Source organism: Echinops telfairi, unplaced genomic scaffold (assembly GCF_000313985.2).
Source record: "Echinops telfairi isolate 266 unplaced genomic scaffold, ASM31398v2 ScPeMD7_3533;HRSCAF=4204_0, whole genome shotgun sequence".
Taxonomy (NCBI): Eukaryota; Metazoa; Chordata; class Mammalia; order Afrosoricida; family Tenrecidae; genus Echinops; species Echinops telfairi.
Genome location: NW_022107431.1, coordinates 38,140,667 through 38,141,705, shown reverse-complemented (window position 1 = coordinate 38,141,705; position 1,039 = coordinate 38,140,667).

Here is a 1,039-nt window from a genome sequence, read left to right as displayed (position 1 = left end):
ATGAAGTAGCAACAAAAGTAATTTTATGGTTGGGGTGGGGGTGGGGGGGCGCTCACCACAACACGAGGAACTGTATGAAAGGGTTGAGGCATTAGGAAGGTCGAGAACCACTGCTCTAAAGCATTCACTACCATTGAGTTTGCAGGGACTCGCATTGACCCTGCAGAACAGAGAGCTGCCCTTGTGGATTTCCGAGACTGTTGCTCTCTGAAGGAGTAGAAAGCCTCGTTATGCTTTTCTCTTCCTCCTGCGGAGTCACTGGTTTCAAACCGCTGACGGTGCTCACTGCCTTCTTCTAGTCCACTGACTCGGCTCTCTGCTCGCTGTGACTTCTATGTTCCTTGGTTCTTTTTACACTTTTTCTTACACAGCTTTCTAATCTTTTCTAGCTGTCAAAGTTTTCATATGTGACCAGGCTTCACTGGGCGTTTGCTTTCTCAAGGCAGTCTCCTGGTAGCAGTTAAATCTCATGTGCTTAGTTCCTAATGAAAAGAGATGGGATATTTTCTTACCATCCAGGCCCGGGATCTGATTCGCTCTGGGAGGCGTCAGAAGTAAAAGCCAGGGTGTCTCCTGGTGCTACCGCGTTCTTCTCAAAACTGTGTAAACCACGTGGGTGCGGATAGTATGCTATGTTACCTTGTTCTGTTCACACAGAGAACATGCTACTCATTCATCCAAGGAAAAATCGCTTTGGAATGAGCTCTCTTGTTTCTTTTATTCTAATACATATTAATGTAGCAAAGTACTTACAATTGTTAGGAGCCATGCATTAAAATAAGTAAAGTTGTTTCTTAATTGTTTTATCCCTGAATATGAAACTCAATAAAGGCTTTGGGGTATCCTCCAGGTTTTCCCACATTTACCAAACATAAACTACATGCCCATGTTGTATGGAAATCAGTGCCAGATGATGGGCATGCAAAAATAAAGTCCCACAATTGTCCTAAAGAAACATGGAGTCTGGGAAGAAGTAATGCTTATGGGAAATGAAAACATGACAAGCAATATATTAGCCACCAAGTTAAGATCAATAAGT